General features: G+C 35.1%; 1 protein-coding gene across 3 annotated transcripts in view; it reads right to left on the reverse strand.

Annotated features, from left to right (window-relative positions):
* EPC2 (enhancer of polycomb homolog 2) overlaps positions 1 to 12,262 on the reverse strand; it is a 146,388-nt gene that overhangs the window by 46,038 nt on the left and 88,088 nt on the right. The window contains exon 1 of one of the 3 annotated variants that reach the window (XM_033231564.1): positions 2,613 to 2,631. The exons of the other annotated variants lie outside the window; for them this stretch is intronic. The gene's annotated coding sequence lies outside the window, so the exon portion shown is untranslated. Of the gene's footprint in view, positions 1 to 2,612; positions 2,632 to 12,262 lie in introns of those variants that run through there. 3 annotated transcript variants of the gene reach the window in all.

Consider the following 12,262-nt stretch of genomic DNA (forward strand, 5'->3'; position numbering starts at 1 on the left):
AGAATTGAGAAATAAGCTCAAGAACAAAGAGTATAATGGAAATGATGTTTCAAATTACTGAGGATAAAACAGGTATCTAATGGGGAAAAAAAGGTGTTGGCATAACAGACTAGTTATCTTAAAAAAATTAAGCTGAATTCCTACCCTACTTCTAATACCAGTAAGTGACATGTATTCAACAAAATTTTATGGTAAAAAGTAAAACACATAAAAATACTAGAAGAAAATACAGGGTGGGAATGTAGTATGGGTAGCAACTCAGAAGCCGTAACACTGATTAAAAATAGACTGATTTGACTATATAAAATTTTAAAATTTCTACTTAGAAAAAAATCAGAAGACAAAGAACAAAAAGAAAAAAATGTACTATATAAACAAAAGGCTGATGTTCTTAAAGATTTCTTGCAAATTAGAAAAAAACTAGTAACTCAGCAAATACTGGCAAATGATGTGAATTGGTATTTTAGTGGAGAATAAATATCAATTACTTTTTTCTTTTTTTTTTGAGGCAAGGTCTCATTCTGTCTGTTGCCCAGGCTATAGTGCAATGGCACAATCTTGCTCACTGCAATCTCTGTCTCCTGGGCTCAAGCAATTATCCCACCTCAGTCTCCCGAGCAAAGTTGGGACTACAGGTGAACACAACCACACCCAGCTAATTTTGCATTTTTGGTAGGGATGGGGTTTCCCCATGTTGCCCAGGCTTGTCTGGAACTCCTGGGCTCAAGTGATCTGTCTGCCTCAGCCTTCCAAAGTGCTGGAATTATAGGCATGAGCCACCACGTCCAGCTAAGAATAAATGTCAATGACTTTTAAACATAAAAAAAGTTTAACTTCAGTGATAGATAAATATACAATAATAAGACAATAGGTTTCACTCAGCAGACAAAGATCTAAAACTTGATAATACGCTACTGTAGAAAGAATAGCGGAAGAAAGCCCTCTCAAACCATGTGTGTAGGCAATTATAAACTGGTATTTAGTTTCATTAAAAATATATCCTATTGAACTTGGCGATTCTATTTCTAGGATTCATCTTACATATAAACGTACACAGAAACAAAAGATATATACACAGGGTATTAGTTATGACATTGCAAGAAGTAAAAAATACAAAACAAACAATATGTGTAGGATTAGATAAATGATAGTTTACACATACATGGACTATATAGACTGAAGCTCTAAGAAAGACACTGACCCATGTATACTGACATAGAATGAAACTGATCTTCATTAATATTAAATGAAAAAAGCTAAGGGGTGGAATAGTATATATAGTGCACTAATATATGTGTTTTAAAAAGGACAAGGATGGATATATATACACATGTTTGTAAATGCACAGGATATTTTTGAAAGAATACTTAAAACTAGTAATCTCTATTTCTGGATAAGGGGACTACAAAAGGAGGGTTCAAGGATGGTGAAAGAATTCTCTTTGTTCCCATTTGTATTGTTTGACATTTTAAGCATGTACACGTATAAGTTATTAAACCATAAAGGGTAAAAAAACTAAAGTGCCACAAATTATGTGTTGAAATTACATGACAAGATTTAAAGTAAGGCAGTAAAAGAGATATCAATAACCAACAGATTGGTTATACAGAGGCTGTCTGTGCAGCGATGTGTAAATGAGTATCCTACATTCATACCACGTGAAATGTCCTGGCATTCTCAGATTCAGCATTACATTCTTAAAGGTACTAACAAAGGAATAGGAACAGATGTATATAATTATATAATTTTAGTAAAATCAGCCTCCTACTACAGACCGTACTGATGGAGTTAAAATATCTAAAGGCATTTGCTTTATAATCGGTCAATGGCTACATCTCAAAAATCTAGACTTCATCACTTAAGAAATTTTTACCACTAGATAACAATAATAAAAACAAAAATAAATGTTAGCTAACACTTATAAACTTATATAGCACTTACTATGGGCAAGGTAGTACTCAAAGTGCTTTAAACATACTAAATTAACTGTCACAACCATTCTATGTGGTAGGCAGTGTTTTATCTCCCAATAAATCTCACATTCTGAAATTTGTTAAGTGTTATTGTATTTAAGTATGTGATATAATCTAAAGTTAAATCAGAGGAGTTATAGCTATTGGTGAACTAACGACAAATACTATTTTGTAAGTATGATTCATTTAAAATATTATTGAGAATAAAATGCATTTTTCTCTTATCTTTTATGTAAAACCTTGTCTTTATTACATGATAATCAATAATTCAAAAGCATGCTTTTAAAAAGTCAATTTGATCTGCATCAAAGTCAATGACAGAATGATACAGAGCTCATAAACTACACAGATTACTAAAAATTACTCTTCCTTTCACAAAGGATGTTGTATTTGCAAACGCACATAATGACAGTCCAATGATCTGCCTTAATCCACATACTAACAACAAACAGTCAATAAAATCAGGTAGTCGATACAGCTAGGAGACATTTTAGAGACAGATTTAGGAAAGTGTGGAGCAGAGTTAACACAATATACTCAATTTATAAGTTAAACAGAAGTTTTCAAAAGTTCAAGGGCAAGGCTATATATACAAATTTTGCATGACCATCTTTTATACACCTACCTAATCTTACTCACCTCTTGTTCCTCCACCTCCTATCTGCTCTATCTTCTTATTCTATTCTTACAAAAGCCAGCACCCCAGCTTGTGAGGCAGGGGAAGGAACAAGAAAAGCTGGGAAATAGTTTAGAAAAATTAATAGTGAGAATTGATAGGAGATCTGACAATGTGTTAAATCAGAACCAGGGCAAAGACTTGCACTGGCACTCTAAGTATTCTATACTACCATTTCTCTTTCACTCAAAACCCATGTAAGAATCATTATAGATTTTGGAGATTTTTGTTGCTTTTAAACCAGGTACAGGTGCTTGTCTGTACCTCTCCTTACCTCAGGTTATATTATCTCCTCTACCAAAGAGAGGTATAAATTCTTTAAAAGCAGTGATTACTTTAGTCATACCTGTATACTCCCTACATGGCACTTAGAGAAACAAAAAGAAAAAAAGAAAAAAAGGACATACTAAAAGCTACTGAATAAAAATAGCATTTCTAAAATGTATAAATATAAAAAGAAATTCTTTTAAACTACAAGCAGAATATTTTTTAAGTTGATTGACACCTCACTTTTTGAAACCCAGATAGCTTTCTCCTGCTAAAAATACCACTTTTACAAATAGTGGGTTAGTTCCATAGGTCAGTCCACCAAACAAAACAGATAAAACAATACCTCCCACCTTAACATAAAGAAGGATGGGGGCAGACAGGACACTTGACAACTTCTTGATGTACTAGAGCAACAGAATTAAGATACTGATAAGCTAATAAGGGCATGTGTCTATGTGTACATGTAAGACTTCCTGTAGTGAAGTTAACCAAGAAGAAAAGGAAAGGAAAGGAAAGGAAAGAAAAGGAAAAGGAAAGGAAAAGAGAAAAGAAAAAATATAAGGGAATTTAAGAGGGTGCATGACCACTATTAGAAGAAGAAAGGAAGTAGGAAGGAAAGTAGATGAGAAGTTCTTGCAGTAGCCATCAGGTAGCTACCACTGCTCAGGAAAATTTGGTTGCTCTCTGGCAAAAGAGCAACAGCTTCTGCGTAGGTAAGAAAGTGGGTATAACCTGCTGTTTGAATATATAAAGCATTCACACACTGACTGGTTATAGCTTACAAAATATATATAGTTAGTCTAAAATTAGTTGGTAAAGCAAATATTACTTCTAATTAAAAGTACCTTTCAAAGTTCCTTCATACTTGGCCATGTTCATATTTAAGTATCTAATAAGCACAGCTATTTAATGGAATGAAAATACAGAAAACCTGGGAGAAGAAATGATATGAGAAAATTTTCCGGGGCCAAAATATGGCAAGATATTTTCAGATTAAAGGGGGCTTACCAAGCATGGTATAAAATGAGTAGCATGCAATTCAATGGGGCACACAATGATGGGCCAGTTACTGCCCATTACTTTATAATACTATTATGAGTATGAATATGACTGCTATATTATACCTGTTACATATAACACATTTAGGGGAAACATTTATTCTCCATATTTCCATTCAAATCTCCAGGAGGGAAAAGTTTAGAAAGCACACTTTCAGCTTCTTTTCACTCGTTCATTTTCCCCTCAGCCAAGGAAGGAGTGAAACTGATCTGTGAACCTGGGAGAAGGACCTATCAGTTCAACAGCTTCTGGGTACATGTTCTCCAGTGGTTCTTCCTTCCTTCATAGAGGCGGCATTCTAGTCAGTCCTCCACTACATGGTTAAGTACAGGGGCTGACTCTGCTCCTATTAGGGGGAGACCTGCTCTATCAGTGACCAACCAGCGTTAGAGTATGTTTGTCTAATTCAGGGGTTAATAGAATGTCCATTAAGGCCAAATATCTCACCTTCCACACCACTTTTATTAGTAATAAAGCTGAAATTTTATGTCCATGTCTATTTATCAATTAGTTTCAAAGCAGAAAACACAAAGGAATGTTATTTTTTGCCTTCCTAAAGCCTCCAAATTATAAACTCACTAATTTATTTTTATAAATGGCTACACTTATTCTAACTCCAAAACATTCTATTTTCTATACTCAGTCTCCATGATATGGCCTTTTGACAATACACACTCAACACTCAGAATTCAGGTCACTTACCCTCTTTTCTCTGGTTATTTACACAACTAGGATGCAACTGCACATATAGCATAAGTACCCTCTAACACACTGAATGTAAACCAATCAAAAGTACTTTAAATTTAAGACTTTATAACAACAAAAACCACATTAATAATTTTTCTAACTTAATTCTGTGAATTTAGAACTCTTTATGTAAACCCATCTCTGTATTTATAGATGTTAATCACTGTGTGTGCCTGTCCCTAAACCCTCCTCAGCCATGTTTGATATGTGACACTCCAATCCACAGGATATCTGTGGGATCACAGACGAGCAACTGGCTCTCAAACAGCCAGGGTTTAAAGCGTACCTGGGCCAAATTTCCTCCAACAGAAATGTGAGCACAGAGACAGCTTCTGGTTAAATAAAGCAAAATGAACACATACTTATCTCAAAACCCCATTAAAACAAAAGCAAAGGAGTTTTTTTTTGTTTTTTTTTTTCAAATGGCATAAATCTTTAGGGATAACAGAAACAAAGGGAGAACCATCAATTAAATTTTCAGAGTTATAAATGCCATGTATTAGCAGACAAGAGAATGCTAAAATATAAAATGGCTGCAGGGGACAGACAACAGGAAGCAGCACCCACTCCCACCCCCTGCCCTGCCCCATCTAAAGACTTAGAGCAGGCTTCTCCAGCCCATGGCCCATGGGCCACATGCAGCCCAGGACAGCTTTGAATGTGGCCCAACACAGATTTGTAAACTTTCTTAAAACATTATGAGATTTTTTTGCACTTTTTTTTTTTTTTTAAGCTCATCAGCTATCATTACTGTTAGTGTATATTATGTGTAACCCAAGGCAATTCTTCTTCTTCCAATGTGACTCAGGGAAGCCAAATGATTGGACACCCCTGAGAGGGCTGAAATCAACAGCTACTCTTTCCCTCATTCAGTGTACCTATGCAACTATTTTTCCTTCCAAACAGTATCAGACTGAAGGTTTGACCTACAAAGGTTGCTTCAGAGAGCCTGTGGACTCTGAAGCACCAGGCACACTGAGGGCAATTATAAAGCTCCATACCAAAGGAGAAAGAGAGTAGTGTAAGTCTACACATGGAACCATAGAATCTCCCACCACTGCCATCCCACTCCTCCATCTCCAGCACCCACTTCAGCCATAAATACAAAAATACTGTCAGCCACCCAGGAATAAGGCTGTGTGGGGAGGCAGGGATAGAGGTAACAACTAGACCTCTTTGAATATTCTTAATTTGATAGACAGAACTTTTAGTATCATGCAAATATTTTATATAATTACAAAATGAAATAATGTGTTGAAAAAAATCCCTAAAATTAAAAAGTAAATGGAACAAGTAAAGCCAATTGTCATTCGGGTTCTACTGAAAGTGTCTTTAAGATACAGTCAAGTGACTGTACATTTCTAGCGGGAATACCCTAAGAAATAAAAGCAAAAATCAACCGATCAACACATGAAAAACCCTGAAATTAGTTTTCTTTCTTTCCTGAGACAGGGTCTTGCTCTGTTGCCCAGGCTGGAGTGTAATGGCACAATCTCGGCTGCAGCCTTGATCTCCTGGGCTCAAGTCATTCCCCCACTTCAGCTTCCCAAGTAGCTAGGACTACACATGCATGCCACTAGGTGTGGCTAATTTTTTTTTTTTTTTTTGGTAAAGATGGGGTTTCACCACGTTCCCCAGGTTGTTTTTGAACTCCTGGGCTGAAGCGATCTGCCTGCCTCAGCCTCCCAAAGTGCTGAAACTATAGGCACGAGCCACTGTGTGCGGCTCTGAAACTTTTTTGGTAAAATTATATTGTTGGTGAAAGAGTTGGTATTATTATTCTGAGACTACTGTGACAAAACATGGGGATTATGCAGATATCCTTGAGAAGTGATATTAAAAAAAAATTAAGTGTGGAAAAAAAGTAACTGTAGAAAAAGGTGTGGAAGGTTAAAACCTTTAGTTTTGAATTAGAGAAGTAGTAATATAAATTCATGATGTATTTTATCTCAAAGTTTTTTTAAGTGCATATTTCATAGGTCAGGTCCACTAACCAATCTTGGAGACATGGTCAACCCAGTAGTAATGAATACCCCAAGGACCCAACTTACAGTCTCCAAATAAAATTTCCCACTAAAAGAAACAAGAGCACCTGTGGAAATGACTGACTTCAGATCTGGGCCAGGAAAACATGTAAGGTAACTCTAACACAGTTTAGTTTTCTTGCTTTCTGGCATAATATTATCATTTCAAAAAAACCTCAAGAGCAAACCTGAATAGGTTCCTACTGGCCAAAAGCAGCAATAAGGATAATAAATTCAATGGATTGAAATGTAATACAAATGTACAAATCCACGATCCATAAAGATTTTAAAACAAAATAAACATTCTCATAATCATTTCTGGAGAGTACTAAAAAAAAATCAATCTTCATCAGGAAGTATATAATTTTTCAATGTTTCTCTTCTTTTGTGATGTCAGCAACCATAAATGACAATTACCTTGATTCATTAACTCATTAGGGGTTGCAAAATAGTAATTTTTTATCATTCCTGCTTGATTTACATTAGGTGGAATACTTCTATAAAGAGAATCTTCCTCTTTCTCAATTATTCAGAGATCCTGAAATATAGTTCATAGAAAAGAAAGATAAATGCTTGATTCCTGATTAAAAGAATCTTAAGGGACTGACTAACCAGCTACAACATATGGAAATTTTCTGGATCCCGATTCAAAAGTATCAACTGTTAAAAAAAAAGTAAGATAAATGAGATCATTTATCTTATAAGACAGTCAAGAAATATGCACACTGATTAAGTATTTGATGAATTAAGAAAATGACGTTTTTCTTTTAAGGAGTGATGTGATATTATTCTAATAGTATTATTAAATATTAATAGTATTACTATAATACTTTTAGATAATATTGTAACTCTGCTTTAACATCCCCAGATCAAATAATGTTGGGATGGCTATAAAATCATGGCAGTGGAAGAAAAGGTATAAGTATAGAGAAACAATATTGGCCAGTAGTACATGGCAGTTCATTATTATTATTTTTACTTCTGAATGTTAAAATGTTTCTATAAAATTTTTAAAAAGCTAAATATGTAGAATATATAAAGAATCTCTTTAAAAATTCAGTAAGAAAATGACCCAGAGAAAAATGGACCCCAAGATATGAAAAGATAATCTACATAAACATGTTTAACTTCACTTGTGATTGATGAGACAAATTTAAATCCACAAATACCAATTCATACCCATCAAACTGACAAAAACTGTAAAGTTTCACAGTAACAAGTGTTGATAAAAATATGAGACAACAAGAACTCTCATACACTACTGGTGAAAATATAAACTGGTATCAGTTTGAAGAACAATTCTGCAGTATCTAAAGTTAAACGTGTACGTTTTATACAACTCAGCAATTCTACTTTTAGGCCCACATCCTACCTAGAAAAGCTCTCATAAATGTGGACAAGAATGACACACACAAGGCCATTCATAACATTATATTCATATAAGCAAAAAAAGTCCATCAATAAGAATAGGAAAACTGAGATATATTTATAAAAAATATTTATGAAATGAAAACTATGTTTACATAAAAATATGCACACAAATGTTCATAGCAACTTTATTCATAATAGCCAAAAATTAGAAACAATTCAAATGTCCCTCAATGATAAAAAAAATCAAACAAACTGTAGTACATGAAATTATACTCAGCAATAAATAAGATCAAACTACTGACACATGCAACAACTTGGATCATCTCAATGGAATTAGGCTGAGTAAAAAAATAAAATAAAAAAGAAATCAATTCTAAAAGGTTATATACGTACTATAGATTTCACTTATATAACATTCCTTGAAATGACAAAATAATAGAAATGGGTAACAGATTAGTTGCTGCAAAACAAGGGCAATAAATGCATCTATCTTGTAGGATTCTTGTAGAAATTAAATGAAATAATTTGTGCATATTATACTGCCCTCTACAGTGTATGTGTTCAATAAAGTCAAGCAATTATTATTACTGAACTTCATTACTATACCTTATTAGTAGATCAAACTATCCTCTAATATAGCCAGAAGTGAAAGTCAAGTATTACACAATTTTACAGGTCTTTTTAATATTAATGTTCTTAATAATTGGTGTATACAGAAATCATGGTTTTTAGTTTAAATAATTTAAAGTCTCAACTATGAATAACTGGAAACAATAATATTGTATTGCAAAAAAAGTACTTCTTTCTGCCTCTCTGAAGGTTAACACTTTCCATGTATGAGCTGCTACATCTATTTCTCTGGCTTTTTTTTTTTTAAAGATTAATGTATACCCAATGTGCTTTTGATTTATAAAACTTAAAGTTACTAGGGCTTCAATGGGGGAAACATTTCAAATTAATTCATAGTTAAAAAAAAAAAAAGGAGGAGGCAGGGGATAACCATGTATCCAACCATGGTTACATGTAGGAATAATTTTTTCTATTATCCTGTGTGTCCATATATATAAAATTCTAATTTAAAGCAAAAAAGAAGTCATAAACAACCAGGCGTGGAGACTTGTTAAGTAAAAGACAAGTGATATCACAAATGATTTCTTTTCCTGTATATTTTCCATTTTCTTGGAAAAGTGGTTCTAAGCTACTTTCCAGTGGATTCCAATTATTTCTTTGGTTAAAATAGTCTAGCCCAAGGAACGGCAAACTATGGCCCGCAAGACAAGTCTGGCCTGCAGCTTGTTTTTGGTAAGGCTGTGAAAATGTAAAACAAAACAAACAAACCTGTTTTACATTTTTAATGGACACTTTTAAAAGTAATAATAAAAAGGGTAGGGCACGGTGGCTCACGGCTGTAATCCCAGGACTTTGGGAGGTTATGGTGGAAGACTGCTTGAGTCCAGGAGTTCAAGACCAGCCTGGGCAACATAGTGAAACTCCATCACTACAAAAAACACAAAAAAACAGCTGGGGGCAGTGGCGTAAGCCTGTAGTACCAGCTACCTGGGAGGCTGAGGTGGGAGGATTGCTGGAGCCCAGGAGCTTAAGGATGCGGTGAGGTATGAGGGCGCCACTGCACTCCCACCTGAGTGACAGAGTAAGACCCTGTATCAAAAAATAAAACAAAACAAAACAAAAAAACAAAGCCAGAGAGAAAGAAAAGAGAAAGGTAATAATAAAAAGGAAGAGGAGAAAAGGAGAAGAATATGTTATAGAGATCAACTGTGGTCTCCCAGAACTCAATATATTTACTAACTAGCCCTTTACACAAAAACGATTTGCTAATCCCTAGTTTAAGTTAGTTAGGAAAAATAAAGTATTTCTGAGAAACTGGGAATGTCAAAGATAAGAAAAGGCTGTTACGGAAGTACAATTTTCAAAATTTCACTCTTTGTGGTATGGTTTCTTCTCTAGGCCCTCTCTCCAGCTTCATCATCCACATACAAAGAAAACAATCTTACGTGATATTATCAAGAGACACTGTTTGGAATACTCTTAGGGTACTGGAATACTCTTAGGGAATAACAGCAAGAAATCTATTATTCTTTAAAAAATTAAAATCATCCTTAAGGACTGACTAGCTCTAAAAAGTTCAAGTCTGAATTTGGCCAGTAATTTATTTCTGGGCCTCTGAAGTTAGCTTCTTGTTTTTTATTAACTGAAAAAAACCAAGAGCTATTCACTTATATTTTGAATTGACCACTATAATTTGATTTATATTATTATGAAAAATACAAATATGTCTGCTATAACATGACAGACATTCCTAAAAAAAATTCTTTATATGCAAAATTGTATACAAAGACACAGGTTTATAAAAAAACTTATCATTTTGTTGTCAGAGTCCAAACAAACTATAAATACTATTTTAGATGACCACATAAGCCATTCAGAGTGGCTGGCTACTACTTCAAGGGATATTAAAAATAGACAAAAATGGCCAGGCACAGTGGCTCATGCCTGTAATCCCAGCACTTTGGGAGGCCAAGGTGGGCGGATCACCTGAGGTCAGGAGTTCAAGATCAGCCTGGCAAACATGGTGAAATCCCGTCTTCACAAAACACAGAAAAATTAGCTGGGCACGGTAGCGCGCACCTATAGTCTGTTACTTGGGAGGCTGAGGCAGGAAAATCGCTTGAACCTGGGAGGCAGAGGCTGCAGTGAGCCGAGATCATGCCACTGCACTCCAGTCTAGGCAACAGAGTGAGACTACATCTCAAAAAAAAAAAAAAAAAAAGACAAAAATAACAGAATGGAATCACTGACTTGTGGGTGCTGAGACAAACAGACTCAAACAGTGCAATAGAGCACTGTTTGAGGGCGTCAGGAGAAAATGCAACCAGTCATTAGATAAGAGTTGTGCAAGACTGCGGGTACACCTCTCTGGGAAAGGGACCCCTTAGGTACAGGCAGTCATTTTGAATTTTCTTAGAATAATAGAATTGAAAGAACTCTTTGATCCTTCCCAACGAAGATTTTACTTTATTTTCTGATACTAGCTCCCCTTGGTGAGGAAAAACCATAAAAGAGCCAGAACAACTTCCATGTAGTACTGACATTCACGCTTTTTTATCAATTGTTACAAAAGACTGCAAATTTTCTGTGGTAGCTTTTTGTAAATAAATGAGATACTGTTTATAAATCTTACCAATCAGTAAATGAACAATGTGCTCAGTACTTTCCCCACTATACCACACAGAAGCTAAATTGAACCTTTCTAATCATGATAGCAGTAAGGAAAAATTCTTTGGGCTGTCAAAGGGAGCAAAGATATAGACAAATCAAAAGATTATTTTTGTTAGACTTAAACATTTAAGCTTTCCAACATTTATCTATGAATTATCAATGGTGGGGTTTTTTTAATGTAAAGAGAAGCAATATCCATCTTTATACAAAGCCCCTACTTTCATATATCTTTAAATTTCTGGCCGGGCGCAGTGGCTCACGCCTGTAATCCCAGCACTTTGGGAGGCCAAGGTAGGTGGATCATCTGAAGTAAGGAGTTCGAGATCAGCCTCGTCAACGTGGTAAACCGTCTCTACTAAAAATATAAAAATTAGCTGGCTGTGGTGGCGGCCACCTGTAATCCTAGCTACTCGGGAGGCTGAGGCAGGAGAATGGCTGGAACCCGGGAGGCAGAGGTTGTCGTGGGCAGAGATTGTGCCATTGCACTCCAGCCTGGGTGACAAGAGTGAAATTCTGCCTCAAAAAAAAAAAAAAAAAAATCCTAAATGTTTACTTCTGGAAATTATTTGTCAATATCTAAACCTCTTGATAGCAGGCAACTAAACAAGACAGAAACACAAGCACACCTTGTTTCTAAAGGTGATTATTTGATTATTTTGAGTATTAACAACAGCACTCAGCAAAAGTGTCATTCACTTAAAATCTCATTGGTCTACCTCCTCTTCCAACTCTGTATTTCCTTTCTTATATAACTTTTCAAAACTATTTTTACTACTCCAATGAATCCAGTAACAACCAACACTGACTGTACCTCAAGTACAACATGTACAACTGTGTCTCTTCCAAATTAGGTTAGGTACTAATACCAAATGGCAAAGAGAAAATAGAAGCAAGGGTATTCT

The sequence above is a fragment of the Trachypithecus francoisi genome, unplaced genomic scaffold (assembly GCF_009764315.1).
Source record: "Trachypithecus francoisi isolate TF-2019V2 unplaced genomic scaffold, Tfra_2.0 Lachesis_group13, whole genome shotgun sequence".
NCBI classification, from domain to species: Eukaryota; Metazoa; Chordata; class Mammalia; order Primates; family Cercopithecidae; genus Trachypithecus; species Trachypithecus francoisi.